The following is a 19,057-nucleotide window of genomic DNA, read 5'->3' on the forward strand; positions in this document are numbered from 1 at the left end:
AAATGCTGACATTCGAGATTTCAGCATTTCAAGATTATGAGTTGAAATCATATATATATATATATATATATATATATATATATATATATATATATATATATATATATATATATATATATATATATATATATATTTATATACACACACACACACACACACACACACACACACACACACACACACACACATATGGCTACACTACAATAAGCTGAACATTTGTTTTGTCAGCATTTCAGTAATTTGCAATATTTTATTAGTTGAGTTTTCTTACAGTGCAGTGTGCAGGAAACTGTGCTATAATCATGGTCATGCAACTGTGAAAATAGTATATATAAGTAGACGAGTATGGGAACAAGTGCCCATGACTGCAGTTTGTAAGGGAACAAAGCCCCACACATAAATCAAATTATAGTACTGATTTACGATGTGTTATGTGTTATTTGTTTGTAGTGCCTTTCAGTCACCAATTGCAAAAATAAGTCCTTGAAATTCAGAATATTAATAACAGACACTGTAATCTAGACTGGCAGTCAGTGACAGTGCTTTGTTGAAGATTATTTGTGATATTATCTGAAATGTATTTATGCCACTGACTTGCTATGTGTTATGTTTTATTTGAGTGTGTATTTCATTTGCTAATACTGTTTCTTTTGTAATTTGTAGCAAAACTACTTAATGCAATAATTGGTGGTGTAATTTAGATTGGCAGTTTATGCCAGTCATAGCTGGTTTTTAGGCACCAATGAACACTGCTGTCACTGGGGCCCCCTAGTCCTGGAGAACCCCACAGCCACAGCAAGTTTTCTTATTTTGTTACGTTTTGTCAAACCAACAAAGCTAGTACAGAAATCCTGTGTACTTAATAAACCAGGTGGGTAATAATGTCTCTTAGATGAAGAATCCAAAGGACTGCCATCAACCTCCTTTAACATTCAAAGATATCTTTAGTTGTAGTAACAAATGTTTTATCAAGACATATGCTTTATAACTTCATTAAATGTTTTACTGCTGACATACCGCCCTTGACTTAATTAGTTAAGCCTGCTGGTGGGCATTCCGCACTAAAACTGACTCATAGCCAGCTGTAGACACTAGCTATACCTGCAGCTTTGGGGGGCCCTAATCGTCTTTGAGTGTATGGGACCCTGCAGAAGTACTGTTGCTACTGCTCATTGGGGGATAATAAGAAAAGAAAAAAAGATACTTCATTCTCTAGTTATGCACTTCATCCTAAGTAAGTTGTGATATGACCCTGTTTGGATAAAGCCACCTATCAGTGAATGACCATGAGTGACATATGTTTGGGATCCCAGAGCAGCTTACTTCAGTGCTTACCTGGGATTTTAAAAAGAGCAGATATGCACCTGATCTTTAGGGATGGTTTTCTCTTTCAGGGAGTTTTACAAATACTGACAGGACACCAGGTACTATAACTCTCAATTTCTTTGCACAAGAATTCCAGGTAAAGCCCAAAAAAATGGCAAAAAAAGGTTCAAAATCATGAAGAATTTTAAATATTACTCTAATTAACTTAAAAAAGATAACATAATAATGTGTTTTGCATCAGCATTCATTTTTTTCTGAGAATAAGAAATATGAAACATTAATGTCTGGCATTACTGACAATGCAAAAATATGAGGCAAAATCATAGGCATTGTGTGAAATTAGGGAAAGTAATAGGTATGCATTACTGCTGAAGACTGCTTAACAACAGTCACTGATCTGGTGTAGTACTACTAGTATTGCACAAGGTACTGCTGTTTGCTGAAAGCAGTGTAAAACTAGTATTGCTGTGACTTATGTTTGTATGTGCATGTGTATGTGTGGGTGGAAGGGGGTTGCAGAGTAAGGGTAGCAAGCTGGGTATAATTTCTTTCACTTTCTATCACAAATATATTTGGCGCTCCCATTATGCTTGTGTGGGGGCAGGAGAGGCTGCACATTATTGTAGAGTAGTAAGTTGGCCATAATTTCATTCACTTACAATCATGAACACAGACCTTATACATTATAGATGGTTTCTTTGGTGGTTTGGCAGGAAGTGGATGTGAGTGAAACCAACAGTTCATTGCCACAGTGGGGAAGTGAGTAACCTTTCCATTTCACTTTACTCTGGTTGAATTCTTGGCTGTGGCTATTTCTTTGTGGAGACTGCATGCCTTTTCTGTCTATGTCTGTCCAGCTATGTATTCTGATTTCTTCCATCACATCAAAGACATGCAGTAGGTGAACTGACATTCATCTAGTGGTAGGCTCTACCTTCAACCATTCCCATTCCAAAACCAGCCCTGCTCAGAAGTGTGTACATATGTTTTTTTAACTTGTGTGGGAGATGGTATGGTTTGGTCATTACTTATTTTATTTTCCTCACAATCAAATCTCGAAAGTGTACACAGGAGGTCAATGTTGCTTGTGTTGGGGCTGGGGACAAGGTTATCATTGTTTCTTTTACTTTTCTTACACACCTCAAAGATGTGCTAAAAGATATATATATATATATAACACACACACACACACACACACACACACACACACACACACAGTCTTCCATCTATTCAGTTCACTCTCTCTCTCTCTCTCTCTATATATATATATATATATATATATATATATATATATAGATAGATACATATTTATATAGCTATATCCATTGATATAGATATATCTATATAAAACACACACATGCATTTATGGGCAAATGTGCAAGAATAAATGACCAAACAGATTGGTAGTTATATGTGCATCACATGTGTTCCACTCATGGAAAAAAGTTGGTGTAGACCAATCAGAGCTCAAATCCCTTATTTCTGATAGTCTTCAAAATCTGACTTAAGCTGTGTTTTTCTGTACCACTGGCTCTCACCTGCAGTCCACTTCCATGTATTTTCAGCAAAGAGCAGAAGATAACTTCACAAAATGGTAAAAATGTGTCTATTAAGAAATAACAACTGTTACCTGGGATATTGTAAATGCAATGGTTCCAACAGAAAGAAATTGAAACATGGGGAAAACATATACACTTCCTCTTAGTGTTCGTTCAAACACATGTCGATAACCCTGCCAAAACATAACATTTTAAGCTTAAATTTTCAGTATGACATTTATCCACACACAACAGCACTGCCTTCACATAAAAACACAAACCACGCACCCACCTTCGCGGACGCTCTCAGTAAAAATCTACCCAAACAGCACAGACCTCCAAGGCAAAAATGCACCCGACCACCACAACACAACACTAATCACGAGACACATAACTCTCCTAAACAGTGTGCCACTCAACCAAAGCCCCTAAGGCAAAACAGCATGCCCAACACACTAGTCATAAGTGACTTGATAGTGAGGCACACTGATGTCCCACTCACTAGGTTGAATAAGGAGAAAGTAACAGTCAGCTGCCTGTCAGGCACCAGGATCTGCCACATAACGCATGCACTCAGGTCCCTCAACAGCAGGTACAAATATGACTCTGTCATTGTACATATGGGTGTGAATGACCTGAGATGTACCTCCCTGGACTACATGAAAAGAGACATGGAGGAGCTCTCGGATTATGTAGCCCAGGCGGGTATGACCCTAGCCCTGAGCAGCATCCTACCATCACCCAGAATGATACCACAGTACAAGAAGAAATGACTGATTTCAACAATTGGCTAAGTTTGTCATTCTAAGGGGATCCAGTATCTCTCTGCCTGGGATGACATGATTGACAGACGTGGATGCCTTGCCAGAGATGGCCTGCATCTGTCACCCCTGGGCTTCCAGATACTGGCCAAGGCTCTTGCCACTCCTATAGTGCCTTTTTTTAGGTGGTTTTTCAAAGACCAAATTACCACCGTAACAGCTACAAGCAAATGCAATCTGAGAGTCATGCTGCTCAGTGCTAGAAGTCTAAATCTCAAAATCCACTCACTCAAAGCACTCCTTAGAATGGAGAACATCAAGATTTGTGCTGTAACAGAGACCAGGTTCAAGACAGCAGAAAGCATGCCTACACTACCAGGCTATAACTGATTTCACACCTTTTGGCCCCAGAACCTGTACCAAAGCTCCAAAGGTGGTGGTGTTTCCATATTCATAAAGGATGCGCACCTCCGGACTGGTAGCCCAACATAATGCATCTGAGATATTTCAGGTGCAGCTAACATTGGGAAAGACAGCGATTCAGGTCATAGCCTGCTATCTGTCCCCAACCATGACCCAAGACTTACACTCCGTGTTCCCAAGCACCCTGGAGAATATTAGGGTCCAACCTAACACTCTCATACTAGGCAACTTCAACTACCCCTCCATTAACTGGGAAAACTATGCATGTACCAATACACTTCCTCAATGCTTTCTGGAATTCATTAATTCCAATGCTCTGGACCAGCTCGTTCTTACCCCCACTAGAGGTAGAAACATCCCTGACCTGGTCATTACTAACATGGGAGACCGTTGCTCTACACCAGGTGTCAATTGCTCCCTGGTTAGATCCGATCACAAACTAATCACCTTGGAAATCCACATCCCTCCCACCCCCCCCAACCCCCACAAAGGTAAACACCATAAAAAGCCTCTCCGAAGCTAACTTTGGGCTCCTAAAAACAGAGGTGGCTAACTTCACGGCACCCATGCAGCTGGAGAATAGTTGCATGACCACCAAATCATACACCAGCGCACTGTACAAATACGTACACAAATGCATGGATCTTGCCATACCCAATAGAACCAAGACGCTCTTCTCAAAAAAAAGGAAGCCAATCTGGTGGTCCTCTGCCATAAACAAACTCTACAACAGAAGGAGGAAACTGATGCGGAATAAGGCAAAGTCCCAAGACTAGAAAAGCTCCCTTATCAGCCTCAACAAAAAGTTGAGATCCCTCATCAAATCCTCTAAAGCTAGCTATGAAAACAGAATTGCAGCAGATAGTAAAGACAACCACAAGGCCTTCTATAGTTATGTAAAAAATCTCCATGGCAATAACCAGATTTGCTCTGAGCTACTGCACAATGGTACCTCCTATACCAAGCCAACAGATATTGCCAATATACTGGCCAACAGATACAGTGCTAACTTTACCCCCCCCAAAGGACCAATCACAATGCCAGTAGATTGCCAGGCACCCAGTATTACTGCTACACAGGTTAAAACAGCACTGTACAAGGCCAAGAATACAGCTTTTATGGAACCTGGCAATATCCCTGGCTGTGTTCTACATGAACTACAGAGTGAACTGGCACCTCACCTGTGTGCCCTGTTCAATCACAGCCTCACCTCAGACTTTGTCCCTACCAAATGGCGCACTGCTACAGTCATCCCTCTCAACAAAGGAGGAGTGACTACAGACCCGGGAATTATCACCCAATTAGCCTGAAGAGTCTGATAAGCAAAGCTATGGGACACATCATCATGGACCTAATAAACAAGGATATAGGGAATCTCCAAACTCTGGATCCTACACAGTTTGGTTTTGTGAAGGGTAGATCATGCCTGCTCAACTTGGTCGACTTCTTTGAGTCAGTCACCACAGCTGTGGATGAAGGCAAGGTGGTTCATACAGCCTACCTTGATCTGGCCAAGACCTTTGATACCATTCCCCACTCAGGAATCACTGAAAAACTAACTAAGCTAGGCATCAACCCCTATATCACTAGGTGAGTTGCAAACTGGCTCACAGATAGAACCCACAGTCTGAATGTAGCTGACTCCAAGTCAGACTGCCAACCAGTCACGAGTGGATTCCCACAGGGTTTGGTCCTGGGTCCTCTCCTGTTTGGTATCTACTTCTCTGAAGTCCAGGCCAACACAAAGAGACTCTGGCTGACAAAGTTCGCAGATGATTGCAAGTTGGAGCTAGTATTAACTCCCCAACTGATGTTGACATCTTACAGAAAGGCCTCAATGACACCAACAACTGGTGTCAGAACCATGGCCTTAAGCTTAATGCCAAAAAATGTGTCATCATCCCCTTGGGAAAAACCCGGTTCCCTTGAATTACCACATTGATGGTAGTCCACTGAACACAGGAGGCATTATAAGAGATCTGGGAACACAGGTTGACAGCAACCTCTCTTTTGACCACCATGTTGCCACTGTGGTCAGAAAGTCCTTCTGTGTGACACATCTCATTGCTAAGGGTTTTGCATCAAGGAAGAAAGAGGTCATTGTCTCCCTCTACTCTTCCCTCATTAGGCCAGTCACTGTGTACAATGCCCCATTTGGCATGTATCTCACTAGACACCTGCAACAATTGGAGAGGCCACAAAAGTACCTCACAAAGAGGATCCTAGGCCTTAAACACTTGTCTTATATGGGCAGACTCAAAAAAGTCCAACTATTCTCTGTGTCATATCGCCTACTTAGAGGCGATCTCTGCTAGACTTACAAAGCCATGTCTGACTCAGCTCTGTTAGAAATGCTGCATCTGAAGAAATCCCAATTCCTCTGCACCAGACTCTCCAGAGACCTCAACCTCATTACCACAATCAACAGAACATGCTGAGGGACAGGTTCATAACCCAGAGACTGCCCATGCTATGGAATAGACTTCCCATACATATCAAGCAGAGCACCTCACTGGCCCTCTTCAAGAGAAATCTTGATGAGTTGATGGGAAATAGAAACTTCACCCCAGGGATCACTCCAGTGGCTCTATCGACAGAGAAACTCGGAACTAAGGTTGGGTGGAATGATGCCAGGGTAATCCTATGGGCTAGCCTTGTAAAGTCTCCAAGGCCATTAGCCTAGTGCACACTTATGAACCTATGCCACTGAATTACTATGGCCTGGAACCAAAAATGTGATTTACATACACAAATGTAAAGTGATTTTGACAAATGAAACTGCACAATGACAAAATCCTTTAGACAAAAGGGTCCATGAAATAAATACCCTGAAAATTTCACACCAAAATTCCATGCAGGTAAAATGTTGTACCCACTGTACAGCAATAAATTAGTTAAAATGGGCAACATAATTTAAACATTATTTAAACATTATTTTAAAAACATTTCCAACAAATGCCCATAAATCTGCAAAAACAAAACATGTTGAGCTCAGATTTTCAACCTACCATCAATGAATTACAACCAAATTATAAAAAATGGTTTGTGAAGCTTGGATCCTAAATATAATTTATGAAAAGGAGTGCAAAATGAAATTTACAAGTGGAATTATGCAATAAGCATACATAGTCTGGCAGAATGTCCGTAAAATGACTACCCTGAAAATTTCCTGAAAAATGCCATATAAAAATTCCACATTGTTAAATTTAAAATTCCACATGCTTTTGGGACTTGGGCCTCACAAAACTTCTGGGTGTGCTCTAATATCTTTGCTATGCACACCACCTCAGATCTTACTGTGTATATAAACCTTGCTCTCTCTCTCTCTCTATATATATATATATATATATATATATATATATATATATATATATATATATATATATATATATATATATATATATATATATATATATATATATATATATATATATTTATATATATATATATATATATATATATATATATATATATATAAACAGAGAGAGAGAGAGATGTACATAGCTCATATTGAGCTCCTGGTATGTTCATTTTATATTATGTAGTATTACATGTAATGGCTATGAGCTGAAGTCTGTGCAGCATATGCATGCTGCAGATCCAGTAGAAGTAGCTCAATGCTGTGTTGCAGCTGACATCAAGAGTCGTGCTGAGAAGGCCTTAGATATTCCAAGTCTAGTTGTTGAAAGTGCAATGTCTGAACTTAGTAATCTTGTTTCAGCAAGTATGAGGCATTCATTAGTGTAGTAAGTCAATAGGCATAGGGAGAAATCTGTAATTGGTTTAGTGTAGTATGTTGCTAGTTTACAGCATTTGGATGTGTCATTGTAGATTCCTAAGAGTTGTACTTTCATTAGTAAACATTATGCGGATGCCTGTAATAACTGCCATGTGATTTTAATGACCACTGCTATGAATGTTCTGAATTTTTGCTCAGGTAAAATTTGGTCATTAGATGGCACCCACATATGTAAAGGTAGTGTTCTGTAGGCAATTGTATTCCTTTCATAGGTTTGTGAAGGGAGCCGGTGGTGAAAAATCAGTACCATTCATATATGTGCTGATGAGTAGAAAGTCTTTTATGCAATGTGGACTTTATTCTTTGAAGTATGTGCAGAAGTTAGTATATAACCCAATGTTAGTTTTATTATGTGTGGTTTTAAACCAGCAGCTTTAGCATGTGCTCCAATATACCTTCAGTGGAGGTGAAGGGTTGATACTTCCATTTTTCTCATAATGTTTGGTGGAAGGTACAGAACTTGGTCTTGGCTTCCTTGTATGCTGCTGATTCTAATTTTCAGATGGTGATTAAAAAGCATGTTTGTTTGTGTTTTTGCCTACTTCTGAGATAGCTAAAGTATTGAAACAAACATGGAATTATGGGAATACTTTCCTGAACAGGCTTGCTTGCTGTTATACTGTGAGGACTACTACATACTTGGAAAAATTCACCCTGTTTGCATTTGATCTGATTTGTGTTGTCATTTCTCTCCACAGTTTCCTCCTCCTTTGTTCATAGGTTGGTACTAGGCTATTGGCCCTAGGGCCTATACAAGCCTAGCCATAACAATTCCCTGGCTATTTCTTCCCACAATATTTACTTCCCTGGATCCTTGTCTAGCAGGGCGACTGACATGATCCCCGGGGTGAATTTCCTATCTCTCATCCAGTCGTCAGGGTTCCTTTAGAAGAGGGCCAAAGAGGTGCTCTGCTTGACATGTATGTGCAGTCTGTGGAGTGTATCATGCTTAAATGTTGTTGAGAGTTGGCACAGACAGTTCAGGTCTTTACATAGGCGCAGTATAATCAATCGCCATACAATCATGTTTGCTACTGTTTATTAATAGAACAGAATGGAGGGTATAAGGTACTATGTATAGTCTGGTGAATCTTTGAGCCTGAAATGAGGTATAGCACAGAAGCACGAGCAAGCTTTACATAAGGTGATGAAGACAAAGTCCACGTTGTCTCAAATGGACTCTTTGGCACTGAAAATGAAGTTATAAGATCATTCCATCCCTACTATGGATTTTTTATTTATGTTTCTGTGTGGATCTGCAACTTTGTGTAATGCTTACCCAATGGAACACAGGTGTTTCTACTTCTGCACTTCATCTGTGTACATACATTTTGTGTTGCATTGCACTTGTGGTCTGCTAAGTTCACCTATTGTCGTGACTTTTTTGCTTTTAGTTTGGTGGAGTTTGCTGGATAGCACACTCTTGAGGGTTGCATTTTGTTCAGTGTGTAATGCTTTAGATGCCATCACAGTTGTCAATTTTGATAAGCTGTGAACTTGGTAGACTTTATTACAACGTTTTTCTGTGTATGAATATGCTGATGTTGGTATTGTGCATGTAATTTGTGATGTTTTTATGCCTGCACTTTATTGTAGTCTGCTTTATGTGGGTGCATGGATTAAATTTTACTGTATTGCTTTGCATGTATATATATGCTAAACTAGTCCGTTACTTTAAAGTCTGAGGTTAATACAGAATTAGAAATGACACAAGACACCAAGGCTCAGACTTAACAGTTTATTAAACAAAAACTTACTGAATAAACAGAAAAAACTAATAAATCATGTATTTATAAGCATTTGCATAAACAAAATCATCTTTGACACTGATAGGGAGACTTCAATCCTATTCATTGCAACTATCTGTTCAGTCAAGGCAGGGCCAACACTGGTAAAATGGCTCTATGCTCAGTTCTGGCTGATGCTGTGATCAAATCCAGATGATGATGATTTCCATTTTTGCCTTTGAGCTTTTTATAGTCTTGAACAAACAACAGGGTCAGTAGGTTCAACTAATGACATATTGATCACAAGCTCATCATGAGTTGATGGAATATTTTAGAAAATTACAGATCATTTCCTAAGTTGTAAACAAGTCTCGTAATGTCTGGTCTTATGCCTTACTTCCCTTTTCTAAAGAACAGTTAGCCCACAATCTTGTGATATAGTTCCTCATTGAAATCCCCCATATTCTGGTAAATATCTTTTAAGCTGATAAACAACTTACAGGTCAGCAAAAGTTTAGTTATACCAGTAATCAGTGAGCAAGGCCTGCTCTTAAGCATATTGTATTGTTACAATATTAGCAGCATATAGTATTGTAGCAGCATGTCAGATCAAGCAATAATCAAACATACACAGTGGTACTTGGCTCGAGGCATAACAAAAACCAGGGAGACTGTGTGGATCCATCACAGACCACCCCTTGCATCGAGCGATGTATGCTGTGTATCTCTTATAAGAGTTAAAACTGACAACATCAATTTGTATTTTCTCATTACTTTACAGTAGAGGCAGCATGATATTAAGCAAAATAACACTGAAACTATTGTGGTCAATAGCAAGGGATGCAACAACAAATTAAACCACACTGAAGCTTTAGGTGACCACATAAAAATATCATACCAATGTGAAACAATTATATCCTGTATTTAATTTGCAATTTTTACAATGGTACCTTTATCATTAATCATTTTAATCACTGTTTGATGCACATCATTCAATGTTTTATTTAATAGTTGCAACATTTTTTGTCCTTTCTGCTTAATCTATTGAAAGTCCGGGTGGACTAGAGATGGCCATCTAAAAGTGTGTAATGGTTCTATGCTAGCATTAAATGTGATGTCCATCCATCTAGTCAATCTAATAAGTTCTCCAGTACAAAAATCAATAATTGCATGGATATTACTTTTGCAGTACTCCACCGTTTGTGATTATCCCATCACTCCAGGCTAATTTACAGGAGGATATCACACAAACTGTGGTATCATTTAATTGGTAGATGTCCGAACCATTCACTACATACCTGTGCCAAGTGCATTCCCCAGTTTCATTATGTAAGCATGGGTGAGGCTTCCTTTTCACAATCATGCATACCCACCCCTGGGGCCAGGTCTCACAACTTGCCAAATCAATGGGTACATCATTATACTCAATCAAAGTAGACTCAATTTGAGGTACCCACCAATTATTTCTAAATTGCAAGGGCAATGTAACAAATGGACAGACCTGCTTTGTCCCTTTTTTACTAGCAAGGTAGTCAAAAATCAGTATACAAGACTTATTTTCACATGTAAAGTCTATTGGCTTCAACCAATGACATAGTTGCAGTTCTCTTTGCCAATGGCCTTTTTATCCCCCCAAACTTGGGCAAATTGCAAATATTGCTGATTAGCAGCCAACTGAGATAGGATACAAAAGGTCTGATTTACTTCTGCTGTGAGGTTATTTAAAATCTGTTCCGTATATGTATTAGCATGTTCAATCCACCTCCACATGACGGTTTGAGTTAAAATACTGTCTACAGTTCTTTGCCCCAGTTCAGGATCATGATCTGCTAGTAGTTTAAAGGCCATATTTAGGTCAGTACCCAAACTATCTAATTTGCTATGTAGGGTATCTATATCTACACTGTTTAAGAATCCAGTCCCTGTTCTGACTGCACCTAGTGCAGTACCAAGAATACCTATAACATCACGTTTATTCTTTTTATATTTATAATGTCTATATTTGATATGCAAGGAATTAACTGGCCATAATTTCACAATTTTACAATATGGATACCTGGTACTAATATCAACTGCTGTCATGTTAATTATCATTTAATATGTTGTATAACTCTGGCACTACTTACAGTTTTACATCCTCTTGTATACCTTACCACATGTCCCAAACCATCAAATACAGTTGAACTATTGTCCATGGCATATATCTCCAAACTTGGAGATAGGGTTTCCGCGGTATTATCTTCTCTCTGAAATTCAGCAATGCAAGAGGAATCTAATGGAGACTTGGCCAGTGGAAATCCTGACTCATTTAGCCTTTGGTATAAACCTCCAAAAGGATTGGAAGCACACTTTTCAGGATGTCTATCACAGTTCAATCTACATATAGTTGTGATGTTCTCCATCTGAGTGATGCTCCAAGTTAGGGCAGGTTTTGGTGTCACCACATGTAGATCATCCCCTAATTTCCAGTAAAAATCACAGTCTGCTGTTAGATTTACAATGTCTTCCTCATCAAATAGAGGGATAGGATCAAGACAGTCATATGGCCCATCTAAGTGCTGTCATTGGAAAAGGTTGGCACTTTTCCCAAACAGTGGCAACAATCTATGGAGAGGAAAGTACAATGGTTGTTTTGCAGAATCAAGTAATGCTAAAACAGTATCACCAGGTCCATCACAAATCACAGTTCCGTGTTCATTTGGCTGACTGGGTGTGGTTACTATAACTCTCATCCCCAGCCATTTGCTTGGTTTAGTATCACAGTCTTGTAACAAAATAACAGCATCTTGATGCATACAAATTTCTAAAAATGGTTGTCCTTTTTGAATCATCTGTGTCTTGTTATCTAAATTGATAGCCTTCACTATCACTTCCCGTTCTGGCTCCCATAATGTAAAAACCTCCCAATTTTCCCCTAATAGTCCTTTTTGCCCCCAGTGCCATTTTCTGGGAGATAGAGTCTCCAACCTGTCTCAACTAAAACTTTATTTTGTGCTGGCACTCTTTGTTCAGTTAAAGTGCATAGCCAGAACCGGGTTTGATCAGCATTTGTCAAAAGAGGGTATATGGCATTTGGGTTCAGCTTTTCTAATTTCAAAATACAACAGTTGGACTGAATGTCATTCATATGCATTTGCAAAGGGGTTCCTTGATGCTTTCGAGGTCTATTATTCAGCTGGCTCACAGCTAATTCTAATACCTTTGCCCAGCCTCGTAACATTCCATCACTTGTATTCTTTCGGATTTGTTTTTTAAGGAGCCCATTATACCTTTCAATCAAGCCAGCAGCTTGAGGATGATATGGGATATACAGCACCCATCAAACTCCATTTTCCTTCGCCCATTCTTGAACTTCTGCTCCAGTAAAGTGACTGCCTTGGTCACTTTGGATTTCACTGGGAACCCCATATGTTACGCACAATTTATTCAATCCTTTTAACACTGCTTGTTGGTTTGCCTTTTTGCATGGGGACACCATTAGTAATCCTGAATAAGTATCCACCATCATTGGGCAATATTGCTGATTTTGATCCAGTGGTAAAGGACAAATAAAGTCTCTTTGCCAGATTTGTGCTGAACGACTGCCTCAGTGAATGTGTCGACATGCTTCTGCCTGCAGTTGCTTTCGTTTATTTCTTTGGAAGATTTCACACTGCTTTATAACATCTGCAGTTATTTCCTTATTCAACCGCATACCATGCCTTCATGCCCATTCTATTGTTGCATCTCTTCCCAAGTGCCCACTCCGATCATGGGCCCATCTTGCCATACTAGCACTTTCGCTTCTTTCTTCAATAACACGTACCGCAGCCATCTTGCCTACCTGCTGGTTATGCATCCTTTCGTTTGTCACAAGTGATGCATGGGCATCTACATGTCCGACACTGATTTTGCATTGTTGAGCTTTTTTCCAAATTCATTGCCAATCTTCTGAGCCTCCCCACAGAGGTCTGCCATGGATCTTCCAATTCTGTTGTTGCCAGGCAGGTAACCCAGTTGTCAGTCCTTTAAAAACTTCCCAGCTGTCAGTATAGATGTATGCCTCATCTCCGGGTAATAAACTATCGATGACTAGGGCAACAGCTCATAATTCTGCCTGATTATTTGAACCGGCAGTACCTTCGTCAAACAACATGGTTTCTGTTTGTGGGTAATATACTACTGCAGTCCAGGTCCTGCCATTTAATCCAATTTTAGCAGAACCATCAGTAAACCATGCGTGTTTCTGTTTTTCTGCATCTAAATTATCAAATGGTAACGCTTCAGTGATTAGTGACTTTGGGAGCTCATGTCGCTGTTATTCTATCGCATCAGTATCATCCAAAATTACCAGTCCAGTCAACTGTTGTTGTAATTGAGATACTCCAAGTACGATGTTGGCCCTTTCCTGCAAATACCATTTCCATTTTTGTACTGTCGAAGATTGTGCTATTAGAGTTTTCATCAAATTATTATCTCGTAACCACCCCTGGATTGGGTAGTCTATCTTAACTGTCACTGTTTGTTGTTTAGTTATTCTTTCCACATGAATCAATGCTGTGTACACTACCAGCACATGTTGCTCATGGGGGCTATATTTAACCTGCGCTCCAGTTAGGGATTTTGACCAAAACCCCAATGGTCTCTTTTTCCCAGTGTCATCCTTCTGCCACAGTCCCCGAGACATAACATTATTGGCAACAGTTACTTCCAAGATAAAGAGTTGCTGTGGATCAATTGGGCCCAGCCCCGCACTCTGCTGTAGGGCTTTTTTTGCTTCTTCAAAAACTGTTTGCTGCTTGGGACCCCATTGAAAGTCACACTATTTCCTTGTTACACAGTGAATGGGCCACATAATTAGTCCAAGGTGAGGTACGAATGCCCGCCAAAAGCCCATTACTCCCAAAAAGGCATGTGCCTGCTGTTTCGTCTTTGGGACTGCAATTTTTTGAATACTCACTAGTGCCGCTGCAGGAATTTCTCTTTTTGCTCCATTCCAAATCATACCAAGGAATTTTACTGGTGTCCCTTGTTGTGTTTTATTTTCATTTATGGCCCACCATCTGTTCTGAAGGTGCTGGATTACAGCGTTTAATGCAATATCTACATCAGACTTCTCTCTGGTAATCATTATGTCATCAATGTAATGAAAAACAGTCACTTTGTCCAGTTGTAACTTGGCTAGATCTCTAGCCACCAATCCATGACACAGGGTAGGGCTGTGCAGATATCCTTGTGGTAACACTTGGAAGGTGTACTGCCTCCCCTCCCAAGTAAAAGCAAATTGGGCTCTACTTTCTTCTGCTATTGGAATGGTGAAGAAAGCATTTGCTAAGTCCAGAACTGCGTGATATGGCCCAGCAGATGAAGACAATCCTTCCACGATCGTAACAATATCTGGAACAGCTGTCGCTAAAGGTGGGACCACCTTGTTCAGACCTCGATAATCCACAGTCATTCGCCATGACCCATCAGGTTTCTTTACCGGCCACACCGGACTGTTGAATGGACTCACAGTTGGCTCAAGTATACCAACCCGAAGCAACTCTTGGATTGTTTCAGTGATCTTGGCGTGCCCACCTGGGATATGATACTATTTGATGTTTACTATTGTTTTAGGTGTGGGAATATAAAGTGGTTCCCACTTAGCATTGCCTTGGACTACAGCCTTGACTGCGTTGACTGAACAATGCCACACTCCAAACCTAAATGGCCCTACAGTGGTTTCTAAAGTTCTACCCTTTAACACATCTATTCCTAAAATGTGTTCAGGTACTGGAGCTATTACTGCTTCAATGAAAATAGGAATACCATCCCCAGAAGCTATTTTAACCTTGGTTTTTGCCCCCCCCCAACCATCGATCTCTACATATTGTCCACGAAATTTATGGGGGTTGCCTGCAAAAATAGTTGTTTCTGATCCTGTGTCTACCAGAGCCATTACATGTTGTGGCCCTCCCCTCCAAAAAATGGTAAGAGTACGTAAGGGTATCAGTCCCCAGGTGTAATTACTCTCACTGTACCCCTAGCTACTGGGGACCCGTGTACTAGTCAATTTGTCTCTGTTTTTTCAACCGGGGTTCTCCATTCCTTTTCTCCCCAATCTCTCACATCACTGAATTCTCCCTTTTTCCACAGTACTAACTCCTCATCAGTAAGAATGTCAGGATATAATTGATTCCACCCAACCTTCCATTCAGTGGTACTTCTGGTTGGACTTTTTGTAGGGGTTTGCTTTTTGCCTGCAGAGCTTGATCCTTTCTCCTTTTGTTTTTGTTTCCATTTTTTTATATAATTCCTCAGTAGCTATCCCATCTATTTCTGCAACTTCTACCCCCCACCTTAATAGATCCATAAACATTTGCTTTCTCATGACTTTCTCACCAGATTTATCTTTTGGTTTCTCTGCATTTGCCTTTCTAGCTCTTCTCTGTTCTTTTTCTTCCACTAATTCTGCCATTTTTTTAGAGCGGCTATTACATCCCATATTTGCTGACCTACACAGCCTGCCAGGGCAGCCATCAGCTGCCCTTTCCACCACTGTGGTGCATTTTTAATCAATTTACTTCTCATATTGCTGGTCATTATTTCTGCGTCTGGTCCTTTTGGAAGCAATAATGTCCCATTCCTTAATTCCAGTGAATAAATGGTAGCCAACATACCATTTCTCTTAACTGTTGTATTGCCTCTGCTATTGTTTTCCAATGCTTATGTTCATCAGCTACTGCTGTAGCATCAGGCCAAGTAGCTCGGAAAGCCAAGGCTAACCACACCACCAGTGTATTCACCTGGGGGTCATCATGGTTCACATTGCTGACTATTTGCTTTAGACGTGGGTGAAATACCAAGCATCTACATCGGTGCATCTCTTCGGCATTTAGAGACACTGCTTCTCCCTGTGTCCCAAATCCAAAGAAACCATGCTAAAACAGTTCCCCCGGCTTTTGCTTATAGATTTGGATTACATTTACTAATTCCGCTTGGGTATAACTCTGCACCTCAACCCATTGTTGTGGTGCCTCCCCAGTGTACTTTCCTTTTTTCTTAATAACTGGACGTGCCTCCACTGATGAGGAGTTTACTATTTCAAAATCACTGTCACCCTCATCAGTTGAGGGGAGATCACCTTCCCACTTCTCGGGATCAAACTCTGCCTTACACAGCAAAGCACAAAGCTGGGACCTTGAGGGTGGACAGCATAATTTTTTCCCATTTAGTTGTCTATGCTGTTGAATTATTTGAGTAGCTAGAGTCACTGAATTAGATTTCCAGTGTTCAGCTTCCTTTCCTACTTTAACAAGTGCCATACCTGCCTTCTCCAAGGCATCTCTATCCAATCTGTGTGTATGCGTGTGTTCTTTACATTTCTCTTCTAACTCTAAGACTTTTTCTTTTAGTTTCTCTAAGTCTCTATCCAACTCCTGAATTGCCTCAAAGAACAGCCATCCAGCCGCTCTCACCCCTTCCTTCACCTTTTCTCCTTAAAATCCAGTTTTAGCTCCGATAAAGTCCTAGCTAGACTATCAAGGTCTGCCTTAGGTCTTTCTTGCAAAAGTTTTGGGGAAGGAGGGGGTAAAACTTGACTTAATACCTTAGCAAGAGGATCCCATTTCCCAAATAATGCTGACATTATAGTACCAACACCCACCTTAATTGGGATACCTGACACAACATCCTTCTTGCCTATGCCTATATGTTTTAAAGGAAAAAACATTGGTTGTTGTTGTGACATTTCCGCTGCAAACCTCAGACCCTGCTCGCTGTGCCAAATATAAACTAGTCCATTACTTTAAAGTCTGAGGTTAATACAGAATTAGAAATGACACAAGACACCAAGGCTCAAACCTAACAGTTTATTAAACAAAAAACTTACTGAATAAACAGAAAAAACTAATAAATCATGTACTTACAAGCATATGCATAAACAAAATCATCTTTGCAACTGATAGGGAGACTTCAATCCTATTCAGTGCAGCTATCTGTTCAGTCAAGGCAGGGCTGACACTGGCAAAATGGCTCTATGCTCAGTTCTGGCTGATGCTGTGATCAAATCCAGATGATGATGATTTCCATTTTTGCCTTTGAGCTTTTTATAGTCTTGAACAAAAAACAGGGTCAATAGGTTCAACTAATGACATATTGATCACAAGCTCATCATGAGTTGATGGAATATTTTAGAAAATTACAGATCATTTCCTAAGTTGTAAACAAGTCTCGTAATGTCTGGTCTTATGTCTTACTTCCCTTTTCTAAAGAACAGTTAGCCCACAATCTTGTCATATAGTTCCTCATTGAAATCTCCCATATTCTGGTAAACATCTTTTAAGCTGATAAACAACTTACAGGTCAACAAAAGTTTAGTTATACCAGTAATCAGTGAGCAAGGCCTGCTCTTAAGCATATTGTATTGTTACAATATTAGCAGCATATAGTATTGTAGCAGCATGTAAGATCAAGCAATAATCAAACATACACAGTGGTACTTGGCTCGAGGCATAACAAAAACCAGGTAGACTGTGTGGCTCCATCACAAATGTATATGACTGCTGATTGTACATTTGTTTTATGACAGTTTGATCAGTTGTGATTAATTTTTGCTGTCTTCTGCATATGATTAGTTTGTGACATTTATTCCTTTGATATTATCAAAGTTAGATAAACTATTATATACTCCTTCAGATGTACCTCCATAGACTACATGAAGAGAGACACGATGGAGCTCTCGAACTATATGTTCCAGGCAGGAATGAGCCTAGAATTAAGCAACATTCTACCATTTCCAAGGACAATGCCACAATAGGAGAAAAAATTTCACTTCAGTAGTTGGCTGTGGGTTCTCTTCCCACACCATGTAGATCATTTGCTGACACTGCATAAAAACATTTGATGGGGGTCAAGTAATTGTCAACCTGGAGGATATGATCAGCAGACCACACTGTTTCACCAAGGATGGCCTGCATCTGATCCATCTAGAGTTTCACTTACTGACAAAGACATTCTCCAGCCCCATAGTGCCTTTTTTTAGACCATGCCAGCCTGATAAACCTAGGAACATAGTGATGCAAACAAAAGAAAATATGAAGGTGTTATTCATCATTGTTAGGAGTCTAAACAAGAAAATCCACTCAATTCAAGCTATCCTCACCCTGTTGGATGTAGACATCTTTGAAGTGACTGAGTCATTGTTTAAACTGGTGGAGAGCACTCTGGCTGTGCAGGGCTATACAGTTTTCCACATATTTAGACCAGCTGCTGCACTGGAGGGAAAAATAAGTGGAGGTGTCTCAATATTCATCCAGTGGAGACTCACATCTAGGCTAGTAGAGGTTTTTCCTATACAAATAACCATCAGCAAAGTCTTGTATCATATAGCTATAAAACTCCCTTTATGGCCCATGAAAGCTACAATGCCTCTCTATAGGAACTGGAATCACTCAGTATTAAACCCAATGCCATTTTCCTGGGTGATCTAATCTAGCTAACCATAGACTAAGACACCTACAC

This window comes from Protopterus annectens, chromosome 2.part1, assembly GCF_019279795.1.
Source record: "Protopterus annectens isolate FY-2018-M chromosome 2.part1, PAN1.0, whole genome shotgun sequence".
In the NCBI taxonomy this organism is placed as follows: domain Eukaryota; kingdom Metazoa; phylum Chordata; order Ceratodontiformes; family Protopteridae; genus Protopterus; species Protopterus annectens.